The sequence below is a fragment of the Mus caroli genome, unplaced genomic scaffold (assembly GCF_978045245.1).
Source record: "Mus caroli unplaced genomic scaffold, Mus_caroli_1 scaffold_5, whole genome shotgun sequence".
Lineage (NCBI taxonomy): Eukaryota > Metazoa > Chordata > Mammalia > Rodentia > Muridae > Mus > Mus caroli.
This window is the reverse complement of record NW_028227260.1, coordinates 113,434,461-113,451,398: the sequence shown is the minus strand read 5'-3', so window position 1 is coordinate 113,451,398 and position 16,938 is coordinate 113,434,461. Positions and strand designations below refer to the sequence as shown.

The 16,938-nt window shown below is 36.8% G+C and overlaps 1 pseudogene; it reads right to left on the bottom strand.

Annotated features, from left to right (window-relative positions):
* Positions 1-4,893: 4,893 nt before the first annotated feature.
* On the bottom strand, positions 4,894-16,512 carry LOC147004755 (X-linked lymphocyte-regulated protein PM1-like; annotated as a pseudogene).
* Positions 16,513-16,938: the final 426 nt, after the last annotated feature.

The following is a 16,938-nucleotide window of genomic DNA, read 5'->3' as shown; positions in this document are numbered from 1 at the left end:
CCAGAACTACTAAAGCAAAAACTTTGCATTACTGGGACTATTGATGCTGGTTAGCTGGAGCTAAGAATTTAGTGGTGATTAAGAAGAGACCAGCATCATTGAGGTGACATCTTCTGGGAAGTGTTTTCTGAAAGCACCAAGAGGGTGTGCTCCAGAGATAGCCAAGATTGTACTCCTGCTGAAGCGGGACTTGGTAATATGTAAGGGTCCTCCAGGTGGTACTGGTTTTGAAGGCATGAAGGGATCACGCAGAGCAGCTGAGGCTCGGCACTGTGAGAGGCTATGAAAGGCCATTGGTGAAGGTGTAGCCTCAGTTGCAATTGAAGGCCCAGGACTGAAGGGGTCATGCAGTGTTTTGGACATGCCAGTTACATGAGATGACAACCAAGAGCAGCAGCAGCAGTGGAGTACATTTATCTAGAGCTCAGAGGATGACGCGTGTGCTACAAAGGGCATGGCTAGAGAAGTGACCCAAGCCCTTGGTGGAGCCCAGAAGATCGTGAGTTGGATCCCAGACATTGGATGGTTGGAGATTGATTTTTGCTTTGATTGTAACTTTGCCTTTATATTTTCCCTCTTGAAGGAAGAAACTGTTTTAGTGGAGCCCACAGTTAAGAGACTTTTAATTGTAAAAATACTTTGGATTTTAAAAGAGATGGATATTTTAAAGAGATTGAAATTTTAAGAATATGTAAAGACTGTGGGACTTTTAAAGTTATTTATATCTTGGGGATGAATAAGAATGCAAGGGTTGAGGCTTACTAGTGATGTGTTTGTGTGTCAAGTTGACAAGGGGTCAATTGTACTGGCTAGATTTGTGGCAACTTGACACAGCTACAGTTCTCACAGAGAAAGAAGCTTCAGTTGAGGAAATGCCTCCATGAGATCCAACTGTAAGGCATTTTCTCAATTAGTGAACCAGGGGGAAAAGCCCCTTGTGGGTAGGACCATCTCTGGGCTGTTAGTCTTGGGTTCTATAAGAGAGTAGGCTGAGCAAGCCAGGGGAAGCAAGCCAGTAAGGAACATCCCTCCATGGCCTCTGCATCAGCTCCTGCTCCCTGACCTGCATGAGTTCCAGTCCTGACTTCTTTCAGTGATGAACAGCAATGTGTGAGAATTTTGCTTTCTTTAAAAACCCAGTAATGTTATATGAGTACTTTTTTGTTTTGTTTTGTTTTAATCTCACGTGTGTCCCCAGATGCACATAGTTTATGTTTGAAATTCTAGGGACTCTTGAGAGGGTATAAATGCAAGAGCTCCTGAGAGGACCTGGGGCAGTTGCTGCTACTCCTGTTGCATCTGCTTGTTATCGCTGGTTTAAATGAACAGTGCTCTAGCCACTGGAGCAAGGTTGTGGTTTTATGTGTGTCAAAGGGCAATGATGGATATACATTGTTTCAAGAAGAAAAACAATTCCAAAATTCAGCTCAAAAAGTAGGGTATTACCTTGATATAAAAACTGTTTAATGTTAATTAAAAAATAGTTGGATAGGGGCTAGGAAGTTGGCTAACTGGGTAAAGTGCTTGCACTCACAGTAAATGCTAAGTGTGCCAGCACTTGTGTGTAACCCAGCCCTGGAGGAGTGGAGAGAGATAGATGCCGGGGCTTGCTGAAGTACCAGTGTAGCGAAAAGGGCCAGCTCCAAGTTCAATGAGAACAACTATCTCAAAATAAGATGGACAGAAATAGAGAAAGTCACTCAGCAGCTTATCTGGAATGATTAATTCATTTAAGTAAATTTAGAAAAACAGTATGATTGATTTAAAAGAAATGTTGAAATACTGAATATTTGGTAAAACAAATATTTCAATTCTTTCTATCTATAAATGAATATTTGAAATAATGAGGAATAAAGATTAACAGCTTAAGAATGAATCTAAACACAATGAACAGGCCACTGACACAGTATGTGCATATTTGTGAGTTTTAATTATGATATATTTTCAATACACATAATAGTATGTTGGATAATATATATATATATATGTTGAATCTACCTGAATAAATAAAATACTAAATCTAAAAAGAATGAATCTAAAAATCAAACTTCTCTATGTTTGCTGAACATCAAAATAGAAGATATTCTTGATCATTTATGTTTGAAGACACATGTGAAGCATTCTTTTTTTAGTTTTTTATTTCTTTTTTTAATTAGGTATTTTCTTCCTTTATATTTCAAATGTTTTCCCAAAAATCCCCCAAATCCGCACCCCCACTCCCCTACCCACCTACTCCCACTTCTTGGCCCTGGTGTTCCCCAAATACTGAGGCATATAAATTTTGCAAGATGTTGAATATGCCTGAATAAACAAAATACTAATAATAAAAAAAAGAATGAATCTAAAAATCAAACTTCTATATGATTGCTGACCATCAAAATAGAAGGCATTCTTGATAATTTATGTTTGAGACACATGTGAAGCATTCTTAATCATTAGGTAAGTTTAGGTGTCATTTATCTGAAGGCCAAGCACAATGAAATGATGTTTTGATGCCTTTATGAGAAAAATCCATGTCTCAAACTAATATTTATACATTTTTTCAGTTACATTTAATGTGTTAGTGTTATGAAATATAACATGGCAAGGGAGTACCTTTGGTGGGCTAATGCCAGGTGTTCCCCTGAGAAATTATACCATGCAACAGACCTGGTATAAAATGGATTTATTGGGGGAGGGGAGAGGAGTGAGGAACTGGGGAAGAGATAGAGGCAGACAGACAGAAGCAAAGCCATTAGGTCAGAAAATGTAGGGCAGAGAACAGATAGAGGGGAAGCTGGGAACAAAGACAGACAGAGATCTCAGAAAGAAGAACAATGGGAACAGAGAGAAGGGGCTGGGCCTGAAACAGTGAGAGGGGACTAATCAGTCCTTTTATCCTGCCTCACAGTTAGCAGTTTAGTTTGTTTCAAGAAACAAATACACTTTCTTTCAATGAATTTTGTAAGTGAACAGGAAATATTCTCATCTCTCAGAGCTGACAGTGTTAATTTCATAATGTTTATAGGAGATTTTTGTGGGACTATTTTCTTAAAAACAGTGTAAGCCAGATATGTTGTCACATACCTGTAATAGCACCTACATGGAATGCTGGGATCACCTTGAACCTAAACATTCTAGACCTTCCTGGACAATAAACAACAGACTAAGTGGCTATCACAAAAATGAAATGAAATGAAATAAAATCAAACCAATGAACCTTCTATATTTGTATCTCATACCTTTGGGAACTAATAAGATAATGATTAAAAAATAAATTTCAATTATCTTTATCAATAAAAAGAATTAGAAATGTTATGAAGGTTAAAAAAAATCACAACAGGGAGGGGGTAGGGACCTGGGTGGGAAAGGGGATAAGGAGGGGAAGAGAGGAAAATGATCAGGTATTGTGGGGGTGGGAAAAGAACTGAAGCGCTTAGGACCAGCAAAAAGAATGGAAACAGGCATGTTTGATAGGTAGGAGGTTATAAAACCCTCTAGTGTAGGAAGCCATGATAATACGTGCCGTCACTAGATGGCGCTAAGCTCCATTGTGCGCATGTGCCAGATCAAAAGCCTGCCAAGTCACTAGTTCATCCCCTGGGACGTTTGAGACTGTGGGTGGAACCGCCAGTAGTATTAACACGTCACACCTGTGGGTATATATAGCAACACGTTTCTATCCTTCTTTGTTCTATCTCACGACTATGAATAAAGTGTAACCACGAAAGGTCTTGACTTGTGTTCTGTGTGCGTTCCTGCCGGACAGGAATAGCACAGAACACTCTAGAATGTACAAGAGACCTGAGAGGTGAGAGAATCTCAGGACTCAAGGGGAGGGACCTTAGATGAAATGCCCTGCAGTGGGGTGAGGGAACTTGTAGAGCCCTCCAGTGGAGAAACAGGACATCAAGTGGAAAGATGGGGTTGCCATCCCACAGTCAAAAGCTTTAACCCAGAATTGTTCCTGTCTGAAAGAAGGACAGGGACAAAAATGGAGAAAAGCCTAAGGAAAGGAGATCCAGTGACAGGCCCAAATTGGGATGCAGCTCAAGGAGAGGCATGAAGGCCTGACACTATTACTGATGCTATGGTGTGATCACAAAAATGGACCTAACATGACTGCCCTCTGAAAGACCCAACCAGCAGGTGAAAGAGTCAGATGCAGAAATTTACATGCAACCAATGGACAGAAGCTGGGAACCCCTGTGGTTGAATTAGGGAAAACCTAGAAGCAGCTGAGGAAGAGGGCGACCCTGTAGGTGGACCAACAGTCTCAAATAACCTGGACCTCCCAGGATCTCTCAGACACTGAGACACCAACCAGGCTGCATACAGCAGCTGATTTGAAGCCCCCAACACATATACAGCAGAGGACTCCCGGGATCCACACAGTTAGAGAAGGTGCATCTAAACCTCAAGAGACTTGAGGCCACAGGGAGTAGGGAGGTCTGGTGGGGTGGGGGTAGGATGGTGGGGACATCCTTTTGGAGATGGGGAGTGGGGGCGTGGGGGGCATGGCAGAAGGAGTTATGGCATGTGGAACAGTCAGAGGGCAGACAAGGAGGGGGATAAAGTCTGGACTTTAAAAAAAGATTAAAGAATAAATTTTAAACAATTCACTACATTAGTGTGTGAAAGTTCGGTACAAAGGAATATTTGCCACTCACTTATTCATTTAGATTTTGTTTGGAAGTTAATATAAAGAGGCTCTTACACTTAAACAAGAAAATGATTAAAGATGTTTAAAAATAAAGGAGTTCTATTTTGACTCTAGAGGTATACCTCCTAGTTGACTTTATAATCACATCAGTGGGGTTTAACTTCCTTCTTAGAATCATCAGAATAACAAGGATTAAAGAGTCTTTCAAACTCAGTTTCATAGGGGAAAAAAAAGTTAGCAAAATTTTTTATTTGGTTACAAATGTACCAGCAAGTAAAAAATATGTATGCTTCATTAGTCTGAAGATGGGAAAGTAGATGAGTACTTCAGAGTATGCTTCATAATGTCTCTTTTAAACACAGACATTTATTTTCTCAGTTCACCATCTACATCAAAAAGCATATCGTCGTTGTTGTTCTCCAAGTTCATCAAACCCTAAAACAGAAAAGCACTTCTTACTAAACAAACTCCCAAGCATACAAATAGGAAAGATTCTGTGCAAATGATGTATAGACGTGCTATATATAGTTAAGCCAGATAATTATACTGTTAATAAACTATGAGGTACATCTGAGGTCAAATTCCCAGTTTATCATTTCATGTCTTCAATAATTCCTACAAAGTCATTAGGATTTTACAGATAATATCAGTCACTTCAGTCAGAAATAATTCAAAATAGCAAGTAGTTAAACTTTTTGATTCCTAAAACATATTTAGTTTCCTAAGGACATTTTATTGACTATGCGCATACCTCCATGCACACCTCCATGGACTTCTCATGCATGTCTTTAATGGTTTCCAGGGTCTGGCTCTGACTACATTTGGACAGTTTTAATGCTTGTTGTTCTTTTTGATAATTGCTCTACAAATGTAAAAGGAAAACATTACTATAACAATTCTGTTCATTTTGTTGTTACTGCCATGCAGCATGAATGCTAGGCTAAGATTCAACCACTAAATATATCTCCAATATTAAATGTTTACGTGAGCAAAAATAATTCAATATGAAACTTAAAAGGAATAGTTTTCTACGTGATTTAACATTTTAACACCTATGACTAAATATACTTATATTTTTAAGTAACATGAAATACAACTATACTACCAATTGTGGGTTAATAAAACTTTTTTTTTTTTTTTTATGAGAAAGTGTTTGCCATGCTGCAGACGCTGGCCTTAGCCTCTCAAGTACTTAGGTTTATAGGCATGCACCATGTAAACATGAACTTGGTAAAATCCTAGCCCTGGAAGCTTAACTCTAGCTAGTGTTAATGCTTTTATCATACAATGGCCTCCTTTTACTAAATAGCAGAAGCAATCCCAAGAGTTGGTTCACTACCTCATCTCTGTATGTACCCCCAACCTAAGGTGTATGTGCCACTTCTTCTACTTTCTCTTCCTTTCTTAAGGATGCCTTACACTATTCTTTACTAAGTCCAACATCTTCACTTGTCTCAACTATTGTCAAGAGTTTCAGCAATTGTAACTGTTATTTTAAATTTATGACTTAGCTGGCTGTCAATGTAATGCCTATAAAACTAACTTTTATAAAGTTTGAGTTACAATGATCACAAGATCATGAATAGTCTTGATCACTTAAAGACATCCTACCTCAAAATAAAGTGTAAAGAGATGTCTGGGGATAAAGTTTAGTGGTAGAATGGTTTTCTCTAGGTTTCAATCTCAAGTAACACATGGAAGTAGTAACATACATTTCTCTTTGTATTGTTTATGTTGGCACACAACCATGGTAATTTGCATTTTATAAAAAATTAAGACAAGCTCTTTATACCTTTTCTCCTTGGGACACTACATTCCTATTTTGTCCTTTATATATTGTGATCAGTTTAACCTCACACGTCCACTCAAATCATCCTGATTAAGTACAATGACCTCCACTTTGCGTATTTTCCATTTAACAATCATACACATGCATACATATGGAGACAAAGGATTAATATTGGGTGTCTTCTTTGGTTGCACCCTACTGTTTGGGAGACAGGATCTGACTGAACCTAGAGCTCATCCATTAGGCTACACCTGGTGGCTAGGAAGCTCTGGGAATCTTCTTATCTCTGAACTAAATCTGAGTTTGGTGGTTCTAAAATGCTCACCACCACACTAACTTTTATTGTTGTGGTGGTTTGTTTTTAGTTTTGCTAGTTTGTTGGTGGTGGTTGTGTAGGTGGTGGTAGTGGTGGTGGTCTGTGCATGCATGCCTACTCAGGGAATATAAGCTCGGGTCTCCATGCCTACACTGAGAAAGATTACCAAATAAACCATTTTCCAGCCCTGCAAATCTATCTTATTTGGCCCATTAGCAACATATGACACATTTAGTGAACTTTTCTTCCTTAAAAGTTTTCCTTCACTTATGGTAGTATTCTTTCTACCAATTGTTCTCTTCCCTTGCTGGTTCCCTCTCAACCCCACCCCTTGCCACATGCAGAATTACAAATATTTATGTTCTCTGGGGGTCTGTCTTTAGATTCCTCATTTACACTGATGATCACTCCCCCTTGAAATTTCATCCAGAGTTCAAGGTATAAAAATTGCCTTCAATTGGAGTATTTTTTTTTTTTTATCTTCAGTCCCTATCTCTTTATTGAACTGACATATAATGGCAGCTTCCTCAATGCCTTCCCAGGCAGGAATGGATCTCCTGTTCCTTTCAAATTTAATACTTCTGAAACTATTAAACCATCAAATAAAAATGTAGTTAATATGGTCATCATCTCAGGTCTTACTTGGAAACCATATGATGACTACAGTCATTGGTACAGTAATGGAGAGATGATCTAAGATAGTTTGGTGATATTCTTCCACAGGAATATTCTGCTAGGGTCGTTGAGACAGCCTGATGGAAACATGTTGTTTCCATCCACTGTTGTTACTAAATCTGTACTAAGTTATGATGGTAAGAACTGATTTACCAGTTTGAATTGGCTTTCTAATATTAACAACAGAGTCCAGATGACACCAGTAACTAAGCTTTCACTCTCCTATCAACTGTACCTGAGGCTGACATACTGTGCTCACTTTTGTAAAAAGTGGTAATCCTCTTTTCATCTTTCAGCAAATGTCTGCCTCTTGAAAATTTATGATCTTGACTACCATAAAATACCTAGTGGTTTTCATTGATATAGTAGTATGTGATCATACTTCTCTGGTTTACAATTCAGTAGGACTAGAACAGAACCAAAAATAGATAGATAATGAAACTTAATTTAGGTTCATGTGCCCAACACAAGGCTAGTTTCTCCATTCCTACCTGATACTTAGTTATACTAGGTTAATTATAAAGTTAGTTATGATACTAACCATTGATTTTTCTTGTTCTTCATTGAATTTCTGTATATCCATATCAAACTTCTGAAATGTAGTTATATCCTGCTCACACAATTTGTTGTTGATCACCTCGCTGAAAAGCAAAGTAATGAAAGCAGTCACATTTCATACCAATATGAAAAAAGAACACTCAAAACAAATTAAATAGCCCATTTCATACTATAAAAAGAAAAACAGCAGTACAAAATTATCTAATGGGAAATCATTACAGATTTTTCCCTAACAGATTATCAGAGAAGTCTTCTTTTATGTTTTAGCTTTTCAAAATTAAAGAGGTTTTAATACATATACATCTTAATTTAGGAAATTAATTGTATTTCAAAGTATTTTTTCATTAATTTCTACCAAATATAAGGTCTAATTTATTTTCCTATATTTATTCAGTTAAGACTTAGTGCAAAACATAAGTCAATTAAAATATATAAATTGTCTGCATATGTAATTGATCCTTATCCATATTGTTATAATAAACCATAAATTACATTTCTAAGATTTTGTGCAAGACTTCTGTGTTTCCACAATGAAATTAAATCAAATTTTAAAATCTAATTAACAGGTACTTAAAGTAGAAAATAAAAATTTTCACAGATTTCTGAGAATTAGATTTAGTTTCCTTGAAGGCATGAAGTTATAGGGTTAAATGCTTAGACAAAATCAAAGACACACATTTTTTACTAAAATCTCAGACATGGCTTTTTTTTTTTAAACTCAGCCATATATAATTTTTTAAATGATACAAATGTGACCCTACCAAACTAAAACCTCTACCTCTCCCATTTGTTCATTTGCCAAAGTCATTCTAATTTCTGGTTGCTTTCTTTGAAAGAATCTTTGATATAAGTTTCCATGTGTTACCTCTTTATGTGGCCCCAGGTCCAAGGTATCTCAAATAATCATCTAATATCTATGGGCAACAGGCACATATGTGGTGCACATATATACCTATAAGCAAAACACTAATATACAAATATGTCTGAAAAATAAGTATTAAGAGCATTGTTTCCTAAGCCATGTAAGATGTTTTGGGCCTATGATCCTAGTCTAGGAAGCTTAAGCAGGAGATTTCCAGTGTATAGGACAACATAGATTACATAGCAAAATTCAGGCCAGCCTGAACTACAAAGTGAGACCATATCTCAAAGAAAAATTATTGTCTTCTAAGAAAGCTAATGTAACATTCAATTACATATAATTTAAAACAGATTCTTTTGGATCTGAGTATCATTTTCTCACTGGTTAGTAAAGCTGTCTTTTACTTTCAGTTACATAATTCATTTTATGAAAAAACAAAACAAAACAAAACAAAAACCAGTGAGGGGATTGGAGAGATGATTCAGCAGTTGAGAGCACTGGTTCCCTTCCAGAGATCTGAGATTGGATTCCCAGCACCTCCAAGATGGCTCACAACCTATAACTCCAGTTCCAGGGGAATCAATGCCTTCATCTGGCCTCCTCAGGTACCAGACATACAAGCTGTGTGCAAGCAAAACAAACATACCCATAAAATAAAATTTTAAAAAAAGTAATAAGGGTTACATTAAAGAATTCAGTTTTGCACTGTGTCAAATAAAGAAAGAAGCACAGAGGATTCCTAGAAAAGAAAATGACTTAATATAAAATTAATACTAGGTCAATGAAAAACTGTTGAATGTACAGAATTTTGTATACATATCACTTAGGTTTGAATACATGGAACTATAAAAAAGTTTACATCTTTTTTTTCCTCTAAAATCCCTTCAAAGCAGGTATGAAGATACCTCAATAGTTAAGAGGGTTTACTGTGAAAGGAGGAGGTTCGCAAATTTGAATCTAGTACCCATCTAGAAAACCAACCATGGATGGTTGTTTCTACAATGGCAGCACTGTGGTAGGCAAAGTGAGAATTGCTAGGACTTGCTGGCTGCTTGTCTAACTGGATGTTCAGTGACAGAGCCTGACTTAAGGGAATAAGGTGGAAAGTAATAGAGCAAAACCTAACATCCTCCTCTGCCCTCCACATTTGTATATATGCACCACATACACAAACATACAAAAAAATAAAAGTTAAGTTTAATTAATGTCACACCTCTGCAAAAAGCACCATTTTCATTCTGTACCACAGGAAAAAGTAAGTCCATGATGCTAAATCAAAAATATTTGCAAGAGTCTGTGTCATGAGTAGACCTTGGGTGCTGACTCTGCAACTAGTCCCAAAATACCCAGAGGAAGCTCAACTCCCAGGTGCTCTAACACACCCAGGATCACAGCAATGGCATCACCATCAGGAGTAACTTGAGTCCCTAAGGATCCAGGGACACAGGAACTCCTGCCTTGCCAGTGGCATGGATTCCTTCTGGTCTGAAACTGCACCTGGATCAGACCTGGGTTACTGGCTCTGCACCCACTCTTAAAACACCCAGAGGAAGCATGACTCCCAGGTATTCTGAAATGCCCAAGATCACAGGATTACAGAGGAAGCTGGACTCCCAGGAGATCAGAGACACCCAGGAACACTGGAGTTCTGACAGAAGATCACAGCTGAGGGCACGACATCTTTCCCAACACCCTGTGTATCTGGGACCCCCACAAGAACCAGGGAAACAAAATCATCCTCCCAACCAGAGGCACGGGTTCCCTGCAGCTTGCAACTGTGTCTAGAGAAAACATAGGGCTCTGGCACCCCACCAAATCTTGCAACACCAAGAAAAAGCTTAACTCCCAGGAGCTCTGACACAGCAGGATCTCACTAGATTGTTCACACCAGGATTTCAGGATCCAAGAGACAGCATGACTTCCAGGAGTTCAGACACACCCAGAATATCAGGATCGCAGGATCCCAGGATCCCAGATAGCTGGACTCCAATGAGTTCTGACACAACCAGGATTACAGGAGGGACAGGCTCTAGTCAGAGACAGCAAGGGAAGGTAGCACCAAAGAAAATGAGATAGCAAGAGTTAAGTGCAAGAATATAAATAATAGAAACCAAAACTAGTCGGCATCATCAGAACAGGTGAAGGAATTGAACAAAAACCATCTAGGATCTAAAACTGGAAATAGAGAATAAAAACTCACAAAGACCTGGAGAAAGAAAACCTAGGAGACATAGATGCAAGCATCTCCAACAGAATACAAGAGATAGAATAGAGAATCGCAGGTACAGAAGATACCATAGATACACTGACAGAACAGTCAAAAAATGCAAAATGCAAAAATCTCCTAACCCAAAACATTCAGGAAATCCAGGACACAATGAGATGACAAAACCTAAGAAAAATAGGTATAGAGGAGAGAAAAGATTACAAGTCAAAGGGCCAGCAAATATCTTCATCAAAGTGATAGATGAAAACTTTCCCAATCTAAGGAAAGAGATGCACATGAACAAACAAGAAGCCTACAGAAATCCAAATAAACTGGACCAGAAAAGAAATTCCCGCTGACACATAATAATCAGAACAACAAATGCACTAAATAAAGATAGTATATTAAAAGCAGTAAGGAAAAAAGTTCAAATAACATAAAAATGCAGACCTATTAGAAATACACCAGACTTCTTACCAGAGACTATAAAACCAGAAGATTCTGGACAGATGTTACACAGACCCTGAGAGAACACAATTGCCAGCCCAGGTTACTATACCCAGCAAAACTCAAAATTACCATAGATGGAGAAACCAAAATATTCCACGATAAAACCAAATTCACACAATATCTTTCCACGAATCCAAACCTTCAAAGGTAGATGGAAAACTACAACACAAGGAGGGAAACACTACACCATACAAAAATCAAGAAAGAAACCTTCTTTCAACAAACCTCAAAGAAGGTAGCAACATAAACATAATTCCACCTCAAACAACAAAAGTAACAGGAAACAACCAACAGTCACTGGTCTTTAATATATCTTAATAGCAATGGATTCAATTCCCCAATAAAAAGACATAGATTAATAGACTGGATACATAAACAGAACCCAGGATTTTGCTGCATACAGGAAACCCACCTTAGTGACAAAGACAGACATTACCTCAGAGGAAAAGCCTGGAAAATCTTTTCCAAGCAAATATTCCCAGGAAACAAGCTGGAATAGCCATTCTACTATGGAATAAAATCAACTTATAACCAAAATAATTTTTTGTTGTTCTTTTTTGTTTTTGTTTTTTAAAGATAAGGACTGTCACAATACTTGTCAAAGGATGAATCAACAAAGATGAACTCACAATTCTGAACATCTATGCTCCATATGCAAGGAAACCCAAATTCATAAAAGAAACTCTACTAAAGCTCAAAGCACATATTGTACCCTATAATAATAGTGGGAAAATTCAACACCCCACTCTCAACAACGGACAGATCCTGGAAACAGAAACAAAACAGAGACACTGTGAAACTAACAGAAGTTTTGAAACAAATGGATTTAACAGAGGTCTATATCTATAGATATCATAGAACATTTTATCATAAAACAAAAGAATGTCCCTTCTTCTCAACACCTCATGATGCCTTCTCCATTACTGACCATATAATGTGTCACAAAACAGGCTTCAAAAGATATAAAATTATTTAAATAATCCCATGAATCCTATCAAGTCATCACTGACTAAGGCTGATCTTCAATAATAATATAAATAATCCAGGCATGGTGGCATATGCCTTTAATCCCAGCACTTGGGATGCAGAGGCAGGCATATTTCTGGTTTGAGGGCCAGCCTGGTCTACAAAATGAGTTCCATGACATCCATGGATAAACAGAAAAACCCTGTCTTAACCCCCATAATAATAATAATAATAATAATAATAATAATAATAATAATAATAATAATAAAATAGAAAACCCATATACACGTGGAAGTTGAAAAACAGTCTACTCAATGATAAATTGGTCATGGAAGAAATAAAGAAAGAAATTAAAGACTATTTTGAGTTTAATGAAAATGAAACTACAACATATCCAAACTTATGGGACACAATGAAAGTATTCCTAAGAGAAAAACTAATAGCTCTGAGTGCCTCCAAAAAAGAAACTGGAGAGAGCATATACTAGCATCCTGACAGCACCATTAAAAGCTCGGGAACAAAAGGAAGCAAATTCACCCAAGAGGAGTAGAAGGCAGGATAAAATCAAACTCCAGACTGAAATCAAACAAGTGGAAACAAAAAGAACTATACAAAGAATCAACGAAACCAGGAGCTGGTTCTTTGAGAAAATCAACAAGATAGATAAACCCTTATCCAGACTAAAGAGAGGGCACAGAGTCAGTATCCAAATTAACAAAACCAGAAATGAAAAGGGAGACATAACAACAGAAACTTAGGAGATCAAAAAAAAAAAAAAAAAAAAAAAGATCCTACTATAAAAGCCTATACTCAACAAAACTGGAAAATTTGGATGAAATGGACAATTATCTAGACAGATATCAGGTACCAATTTAAATCAGGATCAGATAGACCCTGCAAACACTCCCATAACCCCTAAAGAAATAGAAGCAATCATTAATAGTCTCCCAACCCCCTCACCAAAAATAAAAACCCAGGATCTGATGGGTTTAGTACAGAATTCTATCAGACCTTCAAAGAAGACCTAATACCAACACTCTTCAAACTATTACGCAAAATTAAAAAGAGAGGGAACACTATTCAATTTGTTCTATGAAGCCACAATTACACTTATACCCAAAACATACAAAGACCCAAATGAAGAAAGGAAACTTGAGACCAGTTTCACTTGTGAATATTGATGCAAATATACTCAATAAAATTTTGGTAAACCCAATTCAAGAACATGTTACAATGATCATCCTTCATGATCAAGTGGTCTTCATCCCATGGATACAGAGATGGTTCAATATATGGAAATCCACAATGTAAACAATGGCAAGGAAAAAATCCACAGTATTATCTCATTAGATGCTGAGAAATCATTTGCAAAAATTCAACAACCCTTCATGATAAAATTCTTGGAAAGATCAAGAATTCATGGCCCATACCTAAACACAGTGAAAGCAATATACAGCAAACCAGTATCCAACATCAAAATAAATGGAGAGAAACTTGATGCAATCCCACTAATATCAGACAAGACAAGACTAGATAAGGCTTCCCATTCTCTCCCTACATATTCACAGTAGTATATAATATAGTAGTATTCTATAGCACTAGATGTTCTATCCATAGCAACTAGACAACAAAAAGAGGTCAAATGGATAAAAATAGGAAAGGCAGAATTCAAAATATCACTATTTGCAGATGACATGATTGTATATGTAAGTGACCCCATAAATTCCATCAGAGAACTCCTAAACCTGATAAACAAATTCAGCAAAGTGGCTGGATATTAAATTAACTCAAACAAATCAGTAGCTTTCCTCTCCTCAAAGGATAAACAGGCTGAAAAAGAAATTATGGAAACAACACCCTTCACAATAGTCACAAATTATCATACCTTGGTTTGACTCAAACCAAGCAAGTGAAAGATCTGTATGACAAGAACTTCAAGTCTGAAGAAAGAAATTGAAAATCTCAAAAGATGGAAAGATCTCCCATGCTCATAGATTGGCACAGTTAATTTAGTAAAAATGGCCATCTTGCCAAAAGCAATCTACAGATTCAATGCAATCTCTATCAAAATTCAAACTCAATTCTTCATAGAGATAGAAAGGGCAATTTGAAAAATCATTTGGAATAACAAAAATTCAGGATATCAAAAAAACTATTCTCAACAATAAAAGAACTTCAGGGGGAATCATCCCCGACCTCAAGCTGTATTATAGAGAAATAATGATAAAAATGTATGGTAATGGTACAGATACAATGACTTCATGAAATTCACAGGCAAAAGGATGGATCTAAAATATATCATCCTGTGTGAGGTAACCCAATCCCAAAAGAACAAACATGGTATGTACTCACTGATAAGTGGATATTAGCCTAAAAGCTCAGAATACCCAAAATGTAATTCACAGACCACATGAAGCTCCAGAAGAAGGAAGAGGAAAGTGTGGGTGTTTCAGTCCTTCTTAGAATGTGGAACAAAATACTCCTTGGAGGAAATATGGAGACAAAGTACAGAGCAGAGACTGAAGGAATGACAATCTAGAGTCTGCCCATCCTGTGGATCCATTCCATATACAGACACCAAACCCAGTCACTATTGTGGATGCCAACAAGTTCTTGCTGACAGGAGCCTAATATGGCTTTCTCCTGAGAGGCTCTGTCAGAGCTTGGCAAGAACAGAGGCTGATTGTCACAGCCAACCATCAGAGTGATCAATGGGTCCCCAGTGGAGGAGTTAGAGGAAGGACTGAAGGATCTGAAGGGGTTTGCAACCTTACAGGAAGAACAACAATATGAACGAACCAGACCCCCCCAGAGCACTCAGAGACTAATCCACCAACAAAAGAGGGGTTCCCATGGCTCCAGTTGCATATATAGCAGAGTATGACCTTGTCAGACATCAGTGGGAAGAGAAGTCCTTGGTCCTGTGAAGGTTCAATGCCCCAGTGTAGGCAAATGCCAGGGTGGGGAGGTGGGAGTGGGTGGGGGGTGAACACCCTCATAGAAGCACAGGGATGGGTTATGGAATAGGGAGTTTCTGGGGTGAAACCAGGAAAGGGCTATTATTAGAAATGTAAAGGAAGATAATAGAGAATAATAAATAAATTAAAATAAAAATATTCACAAAATACTACATATAAATAGGAATAATTCATTAAGATGTCATATAGTATATAACTAATATTTCCTAATATGTAAATTATGTTAATACTATATAGTTTTAAACACATTATATATCCAAAAAACGTACCTTCAAATTTTCCCAGAATATTTTGTACTGGAGATCTATGAAGTAATTAAAGCTTTAAAAAGTAAGGATACCTTTTGATGGCTCAGCTTTTGTCCTACAGCAGGATGATGAGAGTTTGACCCACAGCACTACACCCTCCAAGAAAACCATTCAAATTAAGGATTAATCTTACGGAAATATTGTTTATAATATATATCATATTCTAATTATTAATATAGATTACTTGCTATACAATCAATAAAACTTTTCTGGAAGTACTTACACTAAGAAGGAAATAATAAGTTTGAACATATTACCGTGTATCTCCAACTATTCCTTCAGGATTTGCATTCCCATCATCATGAGTTACTGGATTCTGTACTAGGTTGGTAATAAAACAAGATATTAAAATAATTATGTTATTTTGCAAATTTTAATGAATTGCTTTGTGATCATTCAGGCATAGTGCCAACATTAGGTTTTAAAGCAGATCTATGATTTGTCTAGAAGTTAAACAAAATCAAGTAATGTCTAATTGTCATCTAGAAATATATTTTAAGCTATTTATTTACATGTTGTGATTAAAGACAAGATATGCAATATGAGATTTTTGATCTCCATTACAGTCCTAAGAAGAATAACTGAGAAAAAAGGAAGTGTAACATCAATGCCCAACATAAGATATCTGGTATCTTCCATAAGGTCCAATTCTGAAGCATTCCCATCTTGCTGTTCACCACTTAACAAATTACAGTTTTCCATTGGTGTCTCTACAGAACGTGCAGAACGCTGCCATTCCACTGAGAAACTTACGTTTTCAGATTTAAAATAAAAAAATAAATTTTCTCAAGCCATTTGAATCAAAAAAATCACTTAAACTAATAAAATTGAAATATAAAATAACATTAAGGAATGAATTTTACAAAAGCAGCACTTCATAATTGCATGAAGGGTTTAAAGATAAAACCATATTTCTATTACCCTCTGATTTAATACTAAAGACTTTAGTATTTAAACATGGAACAGAATAGTTGGCTTCAAAGATAGCCATTATAAACCTTAACTTTAATATGTACACATTTTTTAAAAAAAGAATTAAGTTGAATAAAGTATCTTGGGCTTCCTTACTATAAAGGACTAAGAGTTTGTTATTTTTCAGTTTAAAACTCTCTCTCTCTCTCCCTCTCT